Below are 18,863 nucleotides of genomic sequence, written 5' to 3'. Positions count from 1 at the left end.
CAGACTCTCAGAGATATAAGCACGCATAGCGACCCTTTCAGGTTGGGAGAGGTTGTATAAACGAGATTTAGGCAGCTTGGTGCCTGGGATGAGATTAATAGGGCAATCGTACTCCCTGTGCGGGGGCAAATCCTGAACTCCACTCTCAGAGAAGACATCCGAAAATTCAGAGAGAAAAGATGGTACAGTCTTAGTAGAAACCTCAGAAACAGATGTCGTGAGGCAATTCTCTCTGCAAAAGTCACTCCAACCATTTATTTGCCTCGCTTGCCAATCAATGGTGGGGTTATGTTTAGTGAGCCTGGGTAGCCCCAACACAAGAGGAGTAGGTAATCCGCTAAGGACGAAACATGACACATCCTCAACATGAGCATCACTCACAATTAAACGAATATTGTGAACTATGCCCTTTAATGATTTCTGAGAAAGTGGAGCGGAATCAATAGCAAAAACAGGAATATCCTTTCCCAAAGTGCACACCTGGAAACCATGAGTTATCGCAAAATGATTATCAATGAGATTGACAGCTGCTCCACTATCTACAAAAATCTCACAAAAAATGTTCTTGCTCTCTAGCGCCACCCTGGCAAACAGGACAAAACGGGAACTACAAGCAAACGGAAAACCTTCAATTTCCGCCTCAACCCTGCCAATAGTAACAGATGGAACATTTTTAAAAGATTTTTTCCTTTTTGTTTCTTTATTACTCCCAGAAAACTGCCTGAATCTCCTGGAGGGACAAACATTTGCCAAATGATTTATACCTCCACAACAAAAACAAGCCTTCCCATGCGGGCTGAATCTTCTATTGTCAGAGGCAATCAACCCCAGCTGCATGGGCTCCTGCTCAGAAGGGGCTGACAGCGACTGAGACCCCTGCGCATAGAATGAGACCGCTGCACTGTCCTGGGACTGAGTATGACAGGAAGGAGAGATCTCTCCTCTCTCTCTAAGACGCCTGTCAATACGAACGGCCTGAGACATAGCACAGTCCAAGGAGATAGGCCTCTCATGAAAGGCAAATGCATCTTTCAATCCCTCTGAAAGACCATGCCAAAATTGACTTCGAAGTGCAGCATCATTCCAACCAGTATCAGCTGCCCATCTCCGAAATTCTGAGCAGTATATCTCTGCGGATTGTTTACCCTGACATAACAGACGTAGTCTAGACTCAGCCAAAGCAACACGATCCGGATCATCATATATCTGACCCAGGGCTAAAAAGAAATCATCCACTGAACGGAGGGGCCGTGCCCCCACCGGCAGCGAAAAGGCCCACGACTGAGCGTTACCCCTGAGCAGCGATATAATGATCCCCACCCTCCGTTCCTCATCACCAGAGGAATGGGGAAGAAGGCGAAAATTGAGTTTGCAAGCCTCTCTGAAACGCACAAAATTCTCACTACCCCCAGAAGAACGTATCCGGGAGCGAGATCTTAGGCTCAGAACAAACTCCATGAACGCAAGCTGAACCGGTCACTAGAAACTGAGAAAGAGTTTTACGGAGATCAGCTACCTCCAATGAAAGACCCTGGAAACGTTCAGTCAAAAGTGAAACCGGATCCATGCTTGAGACGGTTTTGGCGGCTTATAATGTCACGGAAGGTGTACAGGAAACAAGACAATGCAAAATGAATATATGACTCACTGGATCCAAAACTAAGGAACAAAAGGGAGACCCCTGCATCAGACCTGGCTCTTTCCCTGTCTGCTCAGCCTATGCGAAAATCCCAATGGTGGATGATCGCATATCCACGTACCTCGACTATATACCACCTGAACACCCTACAATAGTGAGGGGACACGACCACCGGCTCCCTACACTAGACACGGAGGGAGTCAGGGTCACCTGGGATCCAGCAAACAGAAAATCACAAATAAATGTACAGCACTTATCTTGTAGAAGGCTGGAAAATAGGATCAGCATGCACACACACTCCAAGAAGTTGTATAAGCTGCACACTAATGCATTATGGGGATGAATTTAAAGGGATGCAATCAGTCCAACTACATGACAGCTGAGAGAGGCTAACGAGATGAGGAACTGAAATTCAAAACAAAGAAAACTCAAGGAGGAGGTTCTGAAAGGCTTCTGTCAGAGCTTCTCAGCTGTCTGGTTGTGTCATCTAAGTGTCACATGATGTGTCATTACATATACACACCTTTCTTGAAAGGCCCCAAAGGCTGCAACACCTAAGCAAGAGGCATCACTAACAAAACACTGCCATGAAGACCAAGGAACTCTCCAAACAAGTAAGGGACAATGTTGTTGAGAAGTACAAGTCAAGGTTAGGTTATAAAAAAATATGCAAATCTTTGATGATGCCAAGGAGCACCATCAAATCTATCATAACCAAATGGTAAGAACATGGCACAACAGCAAACCTGCCAAGAGACGGCCGCCCACCAAAACTCATGGACCGGGCAAGGAAAGCATTAATATCTGGAATATCTGTACATAGAACGACAATAAGCCGTATGCTCCATAGAGTTGCGCTTTATGGCAGAGTGGCCAGAAGAAAGCCATTACTTTCAGCTAAAAAAAAAGCACGTTGGGAGTTTGCGAAAAGGCATGTGGGAGACTCCCAAAATGTATGGAGGAAGGTGCTCTGGTCTGATGCCACTAAAATTCAAACTTTTAAGCCATCAAATAAAACGCTATGTCTGGAGCAAACCCAACCTATCACATCACCCAAAGAACACCATCCCCACAGTGAAACATGGTGGTGGCAGCATAATGCTGTGGGGATGTTTTTCAGCAGCCAGGACTGGGAAACTGGTCAGAGATGAGGGAAAGATGGATGGTGCTAAATACAGGGATATTCTTTAGCAAAACCTGTACCACTCTGTGCGTGATTTGAGGCTACGACGGAGGTTCACCTTCCAGCAGGACAATGACCTCAAACACACTGCTAAAGCAACACTTGAGTGGTTTAAGGGGAAACATATAAATGTCTTGGAATGGCTTAGTCAAAGCCCAGATCTCAATCCAATAGAAAATCTGTGGTCAGACTTAAAGATTGCTGTTCACAAGCACAAACCATCCAACTTGAAGGAGCTGGAGCAGTTTTGCACGGAGGAATGGGCAAAAATCCCAGTGGTAAGATGTGGTAAGCTCATAGAGACTTATCCAAAGCGACTTGGAGCTGTGATTGCCGCAAAAGGTGGCTCTACAAGGTATTGACTTTAGGGGGGTGAATAGTTATGCACATTGACTTTTTCTGTTATTTTGTCCTATTTGTTGTTTGCTTTACAATAAAAATAAAAAATAAAAAAACCTTTAAAGTTGTAGGCATGTTCTGTAAATTAAATGATGCAAATCCTCAAACAATCCATGTTAATTCCAGGTTGTGAGGCACCAAAATACGAAAAAAAGTAAATGGGGAGTGAATACTTTTACAAGGCACTGTACATGCAGAAAGCTGACCGTGTGGTTATGTTACAGAGCTGAGGCCTGGTCATGGGCTCCATTTCTACAAGGCTGTTAGGTGTTTTTACATTAGCACACCAATAGACCAAAATAATTTTATGTGGAATACATTTATTTTAAGGATTAACTAGTAAAGCTTAAGTTTTAAACTGCTATTGGTTACTTTAGAAAGGGATGTTTTGGCTTTTGGCCTATTGGTGTGCTGATATTTATTTCCTGGGGTCTATCCAAATGGATGCATAATGAGCTCTCATTTTACATTAGACACGCCTCCCCCTCCCAGTTCACTACTAAACACTGCATAAATCAGTGCTGATTCTGCTGTGATCATAGGACCTTATTAACTAGGAAGCTCCTAGACACCTCTGATGCAGCTTATTTTCCTTGAGAACAAAAGGATCAGCACACAAAATTGAACACACCAAATCTTCTTTGCCCGGAGCTCAACTGTCAGGAGGAGGCTTGGGACAACAGGATACACATCAGCTGGCTTGCAGATTTGGCCAATGTTAGGCCTCATGCACATGACCGTTGTGTGCATCCGTGTCCGTTGTTCCGTTTTCCATGATTTTCTGCGGACCCATTGACTTTCAATGGGTCAGTTGAAAACTCGGAAGATGCACCGCGTCCGTGATCTGTGTTTCCTGTCCGGTATACTTACCTGCTGCGCTGTCTGTGACCGGCCGGGCGCTCCTCCTACTGGTAAGTGACAGATCTGTGCTTTAAGCAATGCGCCACACAGACCTGTCACTTACCAGTAGGAGGAGCGCCCGGCCGGTCACAGACAGCGCAGCAGGTAAGTATAATGCTTCTAATATTGCTTCTAATATTGCTAACCATGGCAGCCAGGACTGCAGTAGCGTCCTGGTTGCCATGGTTGCCGATCGAAGCCCCAGCGATTAAACTGGGTCTCGGATCGGAACTCTCCGCTGCCACCAATGATGGGGGGGGGGGCCGCACTGGCCACCAATGAAATTAATACAGTAGAGGGAGAGAGGGTGGGCTGGGGGAGGGGCCACACTGGCCACCAATGAAATGAATACAGTAGAAAGAGGGAGGGGGATCTTAGGGGGCCGCACTGGCCACCAATGAAATTAATACAGTAGAGGGAGGGAGGGGAGGCCGCACTGGCCACCAATGAAATTAATACAGTAGAGGGAGGAAGGGGGGGCCGGGAGGGCCGCACTGGCCACCAATGAAATTAATACAGTAGAGGGAGGGAGGGGGGTCTGCCCCCTGCTGCCTGACAGCCACTGATCTCTTACAGGGGGCTATGATACGCTCAATTAACCCCTCAAGTGTGGCACCTGAGGGTTTAATTGTGCGGATCACAGCCCCCTGTAAGAGATCGGATGCTGTCAGGCAGCAGGGGGCAGTCATGTCCACAGTTCTTAGTATATTCTAACTTCAAGCGTCCCCATCACCATGGGAACGACTCTGTGTTAGAATATACTGTCGGATCTGAGTTTTCACAATGTAACTCAAATCCAATGGTATATGCTAACATAGAGGCGTCCCTATGGTGATGGGGACGCTTCAAGTTAAAATATACCATCAGATTGGAGAAAACTCTGATAGGGACTCCTGACTTTACATTGAAAGTCAATGGGGGACGGATCCGTTTGCAATTGCACCATATTGTGTCAACATCAAACGGATCCGTCTCCATTAACTTGCATTGTAAGTCAGGACAGATCCGTTTGGCTCCGCACGGCCAGGCGGACACCAAAACAACTTTTTTTTTAACTTTCCTTCATGTCTGGTGATCCTCCAAAAATCACGGAAGACACACGGAAGAAAAAACGGACACGGATCACGGAACAACGGAACCCCGTTTTGCGGACCGTGAAAAAATACTGTTGTGTGCATGAGGCCTTAAGCTAATGTGCAGGGGCGTAACTACCATAGGGGCAGACCATGTGACTGCTATGGGTAGAGTTGAGTGAATCGAAGCTGACGAAGTGGAATTCGATCCGAATTTTATGAAAAATTCGATTTGCACTGAATCCGAATTTCCTTGCGCTTCGTGGTAACGAATTGCATTCTTTCCTAAAACGGCTGCTCCATGTGTGAGGACATGGAGAAAGGAACTCTGGGAAGTCAGGATTCCCCATAATGCCATGCAAGCAGCCAATGAACAGCCAGCCCTGTGATGTCACAACCCTATAAATAGCGGCAGCCATCTTAGATTCTGCCATTTACCAGTGTAATTAGTGCAGGGAGAAACATCAGCAGGCGCTTGGGACAGTGATAGGAAAGACTTGATTGTGGTGAAAAAACGATTTATAAGTGCAGGGAAAGGATAGGGAGGAATCGTTCCACAGCATTTGTGTAGGGGAAGTTACAGACTGGTTAATAGGAACAATCCTATTACACCTTGCAGCACTGACTGGGGATCCAAATTGCCATTATACAGCTCTGTAATTCCAGCAAACCATTATTGTTATTGGGGTGCAAGTGCTGTTTGATACAGCCATTAAAGACTTGATTGTGGTGAAAAAATGATTTATAAGTGAAGGGAAAGAATAGGGAGGAATCATTCCACAGCATTTATGTAGAACAGGGTTCAGTAGGGGAAGTTACAGCCTAGGTAATAGAAACAATCCTATTACACCTTGCTGCACTAACTAGGGATCCAAAATGCCATTGTCACGGAATGTGTACAGGTAACAAGGCAAAACAACATGCATAAATGTCTCGCTGGATCCAAAAGCTAAGGAACGAAAGGGAGACCCCTGTAGAAGACCTGGCACTTTCCCTGGCTGCTCAGCCTATGCATAGATCCGAATGGTGGAGGTATGCATATCCACGAACCTTGACTATAAAGCCCTGAGCACCCTACAATAGTGAGGGGACACGACCACCGGCTCCCTACACCAGACACGGAGGGAGTCAGGGTCACCTGGGATCCAGCAAACAGAAAATAACAGATAACAGTGTAATACTTAACTTTGTGGAGGAGAGGAGAACCAGATGGGCAAGCACACATACTCCAGGAAGAAATATAAGCCGCCCAGAAAAGCATTCTGGGGAAGAATTTAAAGGGAAACAATTAGTCCAACACATGACAGCTGAGAGAGACTAACGAGAGGAGGAGCTGAATACCACAACACAGAACTCAAGGGGGAGGTTCTGAAAGGCCTCTGTCAGAGCTTCTCAGCTGTCTGGTTGTGACAGTACCCCTCCCTCTACGAGTGGACTCCGGACACTCAGAACCCACCTTCTCAGGATGGGACCTATGGAAAGCCTTGATGAGACGAGAGGCTTTAATGTCCGTCACTGAGACCCACATCCTCTCCTCAGGACCATACCCCTCCCAGTGAACAAGGTACTGAAGAGAACCGCGGACAAGACGAGAATCCACAATCCTAGAGACCTGAAATTCAAGATTCCCATCAACCATAATCGGAGGAGGAGGCAAAGGCGAGGGTACAATGGGTTGAACATAAGGTTTCAATAAGGACTTATGAAAAACATTATGGATCTTCCAAGTCTGAGGAAGATCAAGACGGTATGCAACAGGATTGATGACAGACAGGATTTTGTAAGGCCCAATAAACCTAGGACCCAACTTCCAGGAGGGAACCTTCAATTTGATATTCTTGGTAGACAACCCCACCAGATCACCAACATTCAGGTCCGGACCAAGCACACGTCTCTTATCAGCCACACGATTATATCTCTCACTCATGCTCTTTAGATTATCTTGAATCTTTTGCCAAATAGATGACAAAGACGAGGAGAATCTGTCCTCATCAGGTAAACCAGAAGACCCCTCTCCCGAGAAAGTCCCAAACTGTGGATGAAACCCATATGCACCAAAAAATGGTGACTTATCAGAGGACTCCTGACGACGGTTATTTAAAGCAAACTCAGCAAGGGACAAAAAAGAACACCAATCCTCTTGATTCTCCGCCACAAAACAGCGCAGATATGTCTCCAGATTCTGATTGACGCGCTCTGTCTGGCCATTCGACTGCGGGTGGAAAGCAGAAGAGAATGACAACCGAACCCCCAAGCGAGAACAGAAAGCCTTCCAGAATCTGGAAACAAACTGCGTGCCCCTATCAGAGACTATGTCTGAAGGAATACCGTGCAATTTGACAATGTGATCAACAAATGCCTGCGCCAGCGTCTTAGCATTGGGCAAACCAGGAAAAGGGATGAAATGCACCATTTTGCTAAAACGGTCCACCACCACCAGAATCACAGTCTTCCCCGAGGAACGAGGCAGGTCCGTGATAAAGTCCATGGACAGATGTGTCCAAGGACGGGAAGGAATGGGTAAGGGAAGGAGAGGACCTGATGGCCGTGAATGAGGGACTTTGGCACGAGCGCAAGTCTCGCAAGCTGCCACAAAACCCTCAACCGACTTACGAAGCGCAGGCCACCAGAATCTCCGAGCGATGAGATCCAGTGTGGCTCTTACCCCCGGGTGCCCAGCAAGGACCGTATCGTGGTGTTCTTTAAAAATCTTGTGTCTTAAAGCGAGAGGCACAAACAACCTCCCAGGAGGACAAAGATCAGGAGCCTCTGACTGGGCTGCCTGCACCTCTGCCTCCAATTCAGGAAAAAGAGCAGAGACCACCACACCTTCAGCCAAAATGGGACCCGGGTCTTCAAAATTCCCGCCTCCCGGAAAACAACGTGACAGGGCATCTGCCTTCACATTCTTAACTCCAGGGCGGAACGTGACAACAAAATTAAACCTAGAAAAGAACAACGACCATCTGGCCTGTCTCGGGTTCAGACGCTTGGCTGACTCCAAGTAGGCCAGATTTTTATGGTCAGTAAATACGGTAATAGGGTGTCTGGCTCCCTCTAGCCAATGGCGCCATTCCTCAAAAGCCAACTTGATGGCCAACAATTCCCTATCTCCCACATCGTAATTTCTCTCTGCGGAAGAGAGTTTTCTTGAGAAAAAGGCACACGGTCGCCAATTGGCAGGAGAGGAACCCTGAGACAAGACCGCCCCCACACCCACCTCAGAAGCATCAACCTCAACTATGAAGGGTAATGAAACATCAGGTTGCACCAAGATGAGAGCGGAAGCAAAACTCTCCTTGATATCAGAAAAAGCCTTACGCGCCTCTACTGACCAAGAAAAATCTACCCCCTTTCTGGTCATATCAGTGAGTGGTTTAACAATAGAAGAATAATTCAAGATGAACTTCCTGTAATAATTGGCAAAGCCCAAAAAACGCATCAGCGCCTTTTGATTCTCAGGAAGCTCCCACTCAAGCACAGCGCGGACCTTCTCTGGGTCCATGCGAAAACCAGAAGCGGAGAGAAGAAACCCCAGAAATTGAATTTCTGGAACCGCAAACACACATTTTTCCAGTTTCGCATATAATTTATTCTCCCGCAGGATGAGCAAGACCTGACGTAAATGTTCCTTATGAGTTTTGAAATCGGGAGAAAAAATCAAAATGTCATCCAAATACACCAATACAAATTTTCCCATCAAATGATAAAAAATGCTGTTCACGAAATGCTGGAAAACGGCTGGGGCATTCATCAAACCAAAAGGCATAACCAAGTTTTCAAAATGGCCCTCAGGGGTATTGAAGGCCGTCTTCCATTCGTCCCCTTCTCTGACCCTGACCAGGTTGTATGCCCCTCTTAAATCTAATTTGGAAAAGACTTTAGCCCCAACAACCTGGTTAAATAGGTCCGGGATCAGAGGAAGCGGATAAGGGTCACGAATTGTGATATTGTTCAGCTCCCTGAAATCCAGACAAGGTCTTAAAGAACCATCTTTTTTCTTAACAAAGAAAAAACCAGCGGCAACAGGTGACTTCGAGGGTCGTATGTGTCCCTTTCTCAGACTCTCAGAGATATAAGCACGCATAGCGATCCTCTCAGGTTGGGAAAGATTGTATAAACGAGATTTAGGCAGCTTGGCGTCTGGGATGAGATTAATAGGGCAATCGTACTCCCTGTGCGGGGGCAAATCCTGAACTCCACTCTCAGAGAAGACATCCGAAAATTCAGAGAGAAAAGATGGTATAGTCTTAGTAGCAACCTCAGAAACAGATGTCATGAGGCAATTCTCTCTGCAAAAGTCACTCCAACCATTTATTTGCTTCGCTTGCCAATCAATGGTGGGGTTATGCTTAGTGAGCCAGGGCAGCCCCAACACCAGCGGGGTGGGCAAACCGCTAAGGACGAAACATGACACATCCTCAACATGAGCATCACTCACAATTAAACGGATATTGTGAACTATGCCCTTTAATGATTTCTGAGAAAGTGGAGCGGAATCGATAGCAAATACAGGAATATCCTTTCTCAAAGCGCACACCTGGAAACCATGAGTTATCGCAAAGTGATTATCAATGAGATTGACCGCTGCTCCACTATCCACAAAAATCTCACAAAAAATGTTCTTGCTCTCTAGCGCCACCCTAGCCGGCAGGACAAAACGGGAACTACAAGCAAACGGAAAATCTTCAATCTCCGCCTCAATCCTGCCAATAGTAACAGACGGAACATTTTTCAAAGATTTTTTCCTCTTTGTTTCTTTATTATACCCAGAGAACTGCCTGAATCTCCTAGAGGGACAAATATTTGCCAAATGATTAATACCTCCACAACAAAAACAAACCCTCCCATGCGGGCTGAATCTTCTATTGTCAGAAGCAATCAACCCCAGCTGCATGGGCTCCTGCTCAGAAGGGGCTGACAGCGACTGAGACCCCTGCACAGAGAATGGGACCGCTGCACAGTCCTGGGACCGAGTATGACAGGAAGGAGAGATCTCTCCTCTCTCTCTAAGACGCCTGTCAATACGAACGGCCTGAGACATAGCAGAGTCCAAAGAAATAGGCCTTTCATGAAAGGCAAATGCATCTTTCAATCCCTCTGAAAGACCATGGCAAAATTGACTTCGGAGTGCAGCATCATTCCAACCAGTATCAGCTGCCCAACTCCGAAATTCTGAGCAGTATATTTCTGCGGATTGTTTACCCTGGCATAGGAGACGTAGTCTAGACTCCGCCAGAGCAATACGATCCGGATCATCATATATCTGACCCAGGGCTAAAAAGAATTCATCCACTGAACGGAGGGGCCGTGCCCCCTCCGGCAGCGAAAAGGCCCAGGACTGAGCGTTACCCCTGAGCAGCGATATAATGATCCCCACCCTCCGTTCCTCATCACCAGAAGAATGGGGAAGAAGGCGAAAATGGAGTTTGCAAGCCTCTCTAAAACGCACAAAATTCTCACTACCCCCGGAGAACGTATCCGGGAGCGAGATCTTAGGCTCAGAACAAGCTCCATGAACGCAAGCTGAACCGGTCACTTGAAGCTGAGAAAAAGTCTTACGGAGGTCAGCTACCTCCAATGAAAGACCCTGGAAGCGTTCAGCCAAAAGTGAAACCGGATCCATGCTTAAGACGGTTTTGGCGGCTTATAATGTCACGGAATGTGTACAGGTAACAAGGCAAAACAACATGCATAAATGTCTCGCTGGATCCAAAAGCTAAGGAACGAAAGGGAGACCCCTGTAGAAGACCTGGCACTTTCCCTGGCTGCTCAGCCTATGCATAGATCCGAATGGTGGAGGTATGCATATCCACGAACCTTGACTATAAAGCCCTGAGCACCCTACAATAGTGAGGGGACACGACCACCGGCTCCCTACACCAGACACGGAGGGAGTCAGGGTCACCTGGGATCCAGCAAACAGAAAATAACAGATAACAGTGTAATACTTAACTTTGTGGAGGAGAGGAGAACCAGATGGGCAAGCACACATACTCCAGGAAGAAATATAAGCCGCCCAGAAAAGCATTCTGGGGAAGAATTTAAAGGGAAACAATTAGTCCAACACATGACAGCTGAGAGAGACTAACGAGAGGAGGAGCTGAATACCACAACACAGAACTCAAGGGGGAGGTTCTGAAAGGCCTCTGTCAGAGCTTCTCAGCTGTCTGGTTGTGACAGCCATTATACAGCTCTGTCATTCCAGCAAAACCATTCTTGTTATCGGGGTGCAAGTGCTGTTTCATACAGCCATTAACAGGAAATATTTCTACCGTACGTCTTATTTGCCCTTGTGCGGTGCAGTTGTATGTTGTAAAGCCCTTTTTGTCGTGTATTAGTGGCAAAAGAAAAATATATTTGCCCTTGTGCGGTGCAGTGATCTGTTAAAAAAAGCCTTTTGTGTAGTCTAAAAGTAGAAAGAAAATAGAGCCTAATTGCCGTTCAGTGGTGCAGTGATATATTCTACAGCCCCGTTTGCCATGTATTTGTGGCGAAATAAAAATATATTCGCTGTTCAGCATTGCACTTATCTGTTAAAAAGCCTTTTTTGTAGTGTAAAAGTAGAAAAAAATTAGGGCCTAATTGCCATTCAGCGATGCAGTTATATATTCTACAGTCCTGTCTGCCGTGTACTACTGGCAAAAGAAAAATATATTTGCCATTCAGCGTTGCACTTATATGTTAAAAAGGCTTGTGTAGTGTAAAAGTTGAAAAAAATTAGGGGCCTACTTAATGTTCAGCGGTGCAGTTACATGTGGTAAAGCCCTTTTTGCGGTGAAATTTCTTATGTGACACAAGCTTTTTTGGGGACAATGTATGGGTGATTGTACGCCTCTTTTTGCAGTATAGCCCGAATTACTTAGTGGTGAAATACAGTATTTTGTGTCATCTCTGCTTTGGATCCACTCCTGTTTTTTTTTTGGGCATTAGCAATACTGATGGATTACTGACCAAATGCTGACCGAGTGAAGGCGGTGCTCCACAGACAGGATCCTTTTTTTGTGGGTTATTGTTCTGACGGATCAGAGGAAGGGCAAATTAATCAGTGACATCAACACAAACTTACTGCTGACACCCTCTGCACTCTGTCGGGGGCTCTACTTGTATAAGCTTATAATAAAACAGGTTCTGTAGACAACTATGTGGAATCAGCTGATGACGGTATAAAAGGAGTGCGCTTCTTCTTGGTGCTAACATCGACCTGTAAGGTTGAGTTCATACTTGAGTTATTTGGTCAGTTTTGGCCCCGTGACTGCCCAAATAAGTGAAGTGTGCAGTGATTCTAAGAGCGACACCTATCATCTGCATGTCATACTGACTCACAGTATTATTTCACTACCACAGCAGACTCCCTATGCGTGTTACTGCAAGGCCCAGTGTTCTACACCACTATAAAGGCTCTCTGCAGCTAGAAAATTGCCGTTTTATAACTTAATTAGCCGCAAATAAATTCGTATCTAACCAAATTTTTCCCCAAAAATTCGGCAAACCCACAAATCCAAATGTTTTAAAGTTTGCTCATCTCTAGCTGGGGCCCAGGGCAAGAAGGGGCCGAGTTGGAATCATCTCCTCTTCTGGGGGCGAAAACTTGGTCGGGAGTCTACCTTCTAAAGGAACAACTTTTAGCAAATGAGGCAGTGGCAAAAATAGCCGAAGGGTCATTGAAAGGGGTTCAGACGGAAACCTTTTTGTCCTGTATGGGGGGACTGGTTTAATCCTTGCTATGGTGCCCTTACTTCTCTATGTATGCCACTGCTAATGTGTATGGTCACCTTAATAGGTTTTTAAGTGGTTTACTAGAGGTACACTTTAGAATTGTCTACCAAGTGGAAATCTGCCCTACTTAAAGGAAATCTGCCAGCTAGATTAAGGGCTATGAGTACGAGTAGTCTGGATTTTCAAGATCTGCAGAAAAGAAGTCTGGATTGCTAATTTTCATTCTCGTACTCCCCCCTCCCACACCTGTTCTTTCGGTGTGAGCTGTCAAAGCTGCTCTGAAGTACAATATTTGTCTTGACTGCTGAGCTTGTGCACATAAAGGAAAGGACCTCTTAAGCACGATCTCAGTTTTCCCGACACTTTAGTTAATCAGAGCTTTGCAGTGCCCATTAGGGGGTCAGAGAATAGTATGAAAATAGAAAGTACCAATCCAGACTCCTTATCTGCCATACAACTCATATAGATAATTGTCCTTAAGGTCTCATTCACATGGGCATTGGAGGTTCTAATTGGGGCCTCTGTCAAAAACAGCAGAGAGAAAGTCCTCCATGCATTTTTTTCTGTGCTTAAAAAATTTGGGATCCCAAACAGAAGCTGAATGGATCCATTTTTAGTCAGGAGGATCTGTTCGGTGCTGTTTCGGACAGTTATGTGTTGAATTTGGCACTTCCATTACTTTTGCAGTTCTGCTCCTCTAACGGAGCAGAACAATGGAATGATTAGCGGTGGTTTGAACTCATCCTAATCCAACTGTCTGATTCCCTTTAAAGATATAGACACCGGTTTTAATAATCCCCTGCTCTGGATCAGCGTATCCACCGCGGAATCTAAATGTAAGACAGCTTCCTTGCTGTCTTACGTTTAGACCATTTTCTTCTCCTAAACCTGCCAGCTCATCCCCTTCCCTGCCCCTTTTTTAGACCTGGCGTGAGAGGGGAATAAGTTATAGATTATGCCGCAACATGGAGTGCTACAGAATCTCCGCCAGATATACGCCACAAAAGTGGTGTATATCTGTTCGTAAATGACACTCATAATTTGCAACATTACAGATAAAATTAGAAATTTGTATATTATGTAACCTTTTTGTTCCTGCACACTATATTAGGCTAAATATACCTTGTCTCTCCACATTATCACCTTCTAGATTTCTGACTGCTGGCCATGTTTTCATTTGTGTGTGGTGAAGAAAGACCGATGCTCAGAAATTTCCTGACCACTGTCCAGTTTTTTTATTCTTCCACACTGCTTGACGTGAAAGGAAATCCTGCTCCGGAGGCTTCTTTTTGTGAAGCGGACAATAGGAAATGAAAACAAACAATAAATACTATTTAAAGAGGGAAAAGTAAACTATGCTCATATTTAGAGTATGCGTGATCTAACAATGGGAGCTGTGGTACTCTGTTCTAAATGTACAATAACAAAGCAATAATAAAAATACTCCATATTGTCAGAAATTGATTAGGTATACCTACCTCTAAACCCAAGAGATTATGCCAACATACAAACCTATTAAAATGCAGCACATGAGCAGTAAAGAAGTAATATTTTATTTTTATTTATTTATTTATACAGAATTATATTTTGGTCTTTGGGTAAAGTTATTTTGTGCAAAGTATAAGTCCAAATTCACACATGCAATTTTGTGGCAGTTTTAAGGCAAGTACATGTGTGGATACAAAAGAGAGGAAGTCTTTCTTTTCCATCTTTTTGGAGCCATTCCTAGCTTTAGCAAAACTGCACAAAAACTGTAATTCCAGCCTTAGATTGGTATGCAGTTTTGAGCCAAATCCAGAATAGATCCAGCAAAAGGACTATATGGTCTTGCTTTAAATATTCCATTCCTTTTGAAACCCTTCCTAGCTGTGGCTCTAAAAAACTGCACGTGTGATTTAATAGTTGTGGCCAATTACATTCAATGAAAAAAAAAAAATTAGGCACCAATAAGGAGTTGTTGGAATAACATGAAACCTTCTATGTGTAAATGAGTAAAAGGATAAGTTTATTGGAAAAACTGTACAAGCGTAAAGGAGGCTCTAAGACATTGTTGGGCTGTCCTAGTCACGATACAAGACATGGAGGCATACAGGTTCTGTTGTTGGATCAAACAACTGGTGGTCCTTCTGGGCCGCCCTGAGTCTGTTTACCGTGTGTGTCTGCTCTTATGTAACCACAGCTCCCAGCACCTCCCAACAGCTAGGTTAGAATGGCCTAGATGGCAGGCAATTCGTCAAGATGACAGCCTTATTCTTTCAGTCCAATGATGAGTCCCCTCTCAGAGTCTGTCAACTTGGTAAAATGACTTAATGTGTGTTGTAGAGGCATGTCTAGCAGCCAACCATCTCTTACCAAGAGGTACACTACCCAAAAGTAGCCTCTAAGAGCCTTTTTATAGGGCAGAGAGAGAAACACATTTACACTCTTGTAGCAAGGCCCAATGTCTAACCAGACCACACCTGTATTAATTTACGTATCTGCCTGAGACATATCTGCATGCTGAGTTTTGCAGTAATCCAACATTTCTATCTGGGTGCATTATTTTTGTTGTCAATGAGCGTACATCTAGATAGACAAACCGATGGCTGAAGGTGAAAAACTACAATATGAGGAAGCCCTGCAAAGTTCAGCCAGGCAGCAAGGCCCTGAAAGTCAATAACATAGGGGCGGGTAGAAGCAAGGGAAAGAAGTTGTTGAAACCAGTGAGAAAATAAATCATTGTGCGGAAACATATCCACAGAAGAGAGAAAGTCACAAAAGGACATGTATGAAAGAAAGATATCAGGAAACATAAAGAGAGAGGCTGAGCACTCACCAGGGAATGGCAGATGATATTTCAGTCAACAGCCATTTACAGAACTCTGAACCTGCAATTAAATTGATCTCTAACGTTCTCCATGAGTGGCCCAACAAAGGAAAGGGGGAGCCAGAGCAGATCATAGTTTATGTTTAACTCGTTGGGCTGAGAAAAGTATTTGCTAGTCTGGTTACTACCTGTGCGCCCAGGGAGAGAAGCCAGGGATGCTACCGGCTATGTGTTTAACACCCCTCCAAAGCTTAGATTATCTGATGGTAGTTCTTCCCAAAAGCCTAAAAACGTAATAAATTCCACAGATTGTACTCAATGTATACGCTTAACCATCTAAATTTAACACAGAAAGCAAACTTTGTTATCCGATGCATTTCTCAAGAATTATCTATGAAGCACAAAGATATATTGGATTCGGAATTTACAACAGAGGAGGTCCCAGAGGCAACACACTCATCACCATCTAATACGGCTCAAGGCCCTGGCAGGTTCTCATCTGCCTACTGTATGAAATATAAGAAAATATTAACACCACATCTAATACTACTATTTAATGCCTATAGGGGGGGCAGAGCTCTAACTCCACACACTGCTTCCTCACATATCATAACAAAATTTATTAAGGATCATAGTGATCGGAAAAAATGATCACCCTATATTGTTGATTAACTAAGATCTTAGGCTAGTTTCACACTAGCGTTCGGCTGTCCGCTTGTGAGCTCCGTTTGAAGGGGCTCACGAGCGGACCCGAACGCTTCCGTCCAGCCCTGATGCAGTCTGAATGGATGCGGATCCGCTCAGACTGCATCAGTCTGGCGGCGTTCAGCCTCCGCTCCGCTCGCCTCCGCACGGACAGGCGGACAGCTGAACGCTGCTTGCAGCGTTCGGGTGTTCCGCCTGGCCGTGCGGATCCGTCCAGACTTACAGTGTAAGTCAATGGGGACGGATCCGTTTGAAGATGCCACAATATGGCTCAATCTTCAAACGGATCCGTCCCCCATTGACTTTCAATGTAAAAGTTTGGACGGATCCGCTCAGGCTAATTTCACACTTAGCCATTTTTTGCCAATATAATGCAGACGGATCCGTTCTGAACGGAGCCACCGTCTGCATTAATATGAGCGGATCCGTTCAGAACGGATCCGATCGAACGCTAGTGTGAAAGTAGCCTTAAAGGGAACCTGTCACCTCCAAAAGTGATATAAAACTGCCAGCATTACCTTATAGCAGCCCCCAGTTTGCTATTGATCATGTGTGTGAGCCAGAAATGTGATAATCCATACTTGAGAAAAAACGCTTTTTTAATCTCCATGAGCGCTCTGTTTCCTGTGAGCTTGAAGTCAAGGGGGCAGCAGCCTCCTTGCTTCAAGTCAAGCAAAGCCCGCCTCTTACCCGTCCCTTCTTGACTGTGATTTACATATTTTCTATTCCGTGGCATGGCTCAAGTCTGGCGGGCTTTACTTGACTTGAAGCAAGGAGGCTGCTGCCCCCTTGACTTCAAGCTCACAGGAAACAGAGCGCTCATGGAGATCAAGTATGGATTATCGAATTTCTGGCTCACACACATGATCAATAACAGACTGGGGGCTGCTATAAGGTAATGCTGGCAGTTTTATATCACTTTTGAAGGTGACAGGTTCCCTTTAAACTAATGACAGTTTCAGAATTAATAACTTCTTACCAAATTAAATACACACAGACCAAACAGGATATAGACCAGACCAGAATGGCCACAGACATCATCTCAGTTGTCCACTCTTAATAAAATGGTGGTATTGGACACCCAATCATGCTTTTAAAGTCAACAGTTTTGGCCTAAAGTTTTGAGACTGACACAAATTTTGTTTTCACAATGTTTGCTGTTTCATTGTTTTTAGATCTTTTTGTCAGATGTTTCTATGGTATACTGAAATTCTATGGTATAAAAAAATTATAAGCATTTCATATGTTTTTAAAAAACTTTCATTGACCAATACATCACGTCTATGCCTAGACTCAATATTTCCAGTGTTGAGCCTTCTTTTTCAGACTTTTGCAGTTCTCCCTGACATGCTGGATAACAGCTTTTTTGCCAAATCCTGACTGAAGGCAAACAATTCTTGGTTAATCAGTCTGCTTGACAAAAAAAAAGAAGATCTAAAAACAATGAAGCAGCGAACTTTTTGAAAACCAAAATTAGTGTCTGTATCAAAACTTTCGGCCAAGACTGTAGTCTTAGAGGCTACTTAGGTAATCACCACCACCATCTTATTAAGAGTGGACGACTGAGATGATGTTAAAAAACCTGAAAACTAGAATACTTAGAATTGTACTTCAGTATGTCATAGAAACATCTGGCAAAAAGATCTAAAAACACTGAAGCAGCACTTTTTGTGAATCCCACAACTGTAGATTTACAAAAAGGTCTTGGATTCTTTATCATGGGATTTTCTTTGTTTTTCTGTATGTGTGTTTTGGACCCTACTTCCTTACTTGGTCGCATTGCCTTTGAAAAGATGACCTGTAGAAATGATCCCTAGATTAGGGACTTAAAAAAAAAAAAGGTTTATTTAAGAGGATAGCATATGATTAGGCAAAATATGTTTATAGATTGTCAGGGAGCTTGGGGGTAACACCCTCCTATTACATTTTTATCATGTGACTCATTTCAACCCAAATGTCTGATATGTTATATACCTGAAAGTCTATCACCCCGTAGAGGAATCTAGAGACAACCACCTCTAATCCAACCACTCTGGAACCTTTTATTTGGCTTCCCCCTCAAAAATGCTCCACCATCCTTGTGGCCACTTTATCACATAAGCTGCTCTCCATGATTTATTGTAATCATGACTTTTCCCCTGGCTTGCATCGCATGGCTTTTGAGTGGTTTATTAAGCAAGGATATTAAATTTATTTTTTAAGGAGTCCCATTCTTTACCCTAATCGGAACAATTCTGATACACCCAGATTCAACACGTTTTGAAAAGAATCTGTCATCATGATCAACCCTATTAAACTAGCATACTGGTTATCCTGGTAGGGTGGGAGCGCTTGTACATCCTAAGCCAGGTGTTTTCTTTAACAACTACAGTATGTTCTCTATGAAATAGTGCATGTGGCTTCCATTTCCAGCTCACACTCCAATACTTTGCCACCCTA

Source organism: Bufo gargarizans, chromosome 2, assembly GCF_014858855.1.
Source record: "Bufo gargarizans isolate SCDJY-AF-19 chromosome 2, ASM1485885v1, whole genome shotgun sequence".
Lineage (NCBI taxonomy): Eukaryota > Metazoa > Chordata > Amphibia > Anura > Bufonidae > Bufo > Bufo gargarizans.
The sequence above is the reverse complement of the archived record's forward strand: the minus strand, read 5'-3'. Positions refer to the sequence as shown.